The sequence below is a fragment of the Puntigrus tetrazona genome, chromosome 18 (assembly GCF_018831695.1).
Source record: "Puntigrus tetrazona isolate hp1 chromosome 18, ASM1883169v1, whole genome shotgun sequence".
Taxonomy (NCBI): domain Eukaryota; kingdom Metazoa; phylum Chordata; class Actinopteri; order Cypriniformes; family Cyprinidae; genus Puntigrus; species Puntigrus tetrazona.
The window spans coordinates 10,531,399-10,532,050 of NC_056716.1; positions in this window are offsets into that span (position 1 = coordinate 10,531,399).

The following is a 652-nucleotide window of genomic DNA, read 5'->3' on the forward strand; positions in this document are numbered from 1 at the left end:
AAAAAAACTGAAGAAAGTGGCTGGAAAACTACTATAAAGTAAAAATAAATAAACATGTGATCTGTTTGTCTGTTTGGGACGTCTTACCTGCAGCCATGGTGTTGATTTGCAATTCATCTAGCAGGTTTATTTTATAGCCTCTTAATGCCGCTAAGTTAAGGTGGCCCTGTCAAATGCAATGATGCTTGAACCTATTAAAATATGCATGCCTCATCTGCCAAACTTGATGGATTTGGTTCTGTGTCATTGTCATGACAATCAGTGCATGTCTTGTTTCCCATTAGCTGTATTCAAGAATCAGCAAGCGCCAGACGCGTGAAGCTTAAAAATCGTCCGATGTGGTTGATATTTTTGCGGATGAATGTAGCAATATTATGACAATTTGAAAGGTAAATTTACAATGCAAAATTACAATGCCTTTTGTTGCAAGACATTTGATAGAATAAAGAGCGGTTTGTACTCAAAGTAGTAAACTACAAGTCCATTGTTTTTTTGTTTTGGCTTTTTTTGCAGAATCAAGCTAATTTGACGCTCTTTCTTCTAGATGATTTCATTTCCAGTGGTTGAAGCGCCCCCCTAACATGATATTTAGCCCCTGGTATGCGACTTTTATCAGGGGAGAATCTCTTAAAAAATGCGTATTTTATCTGGC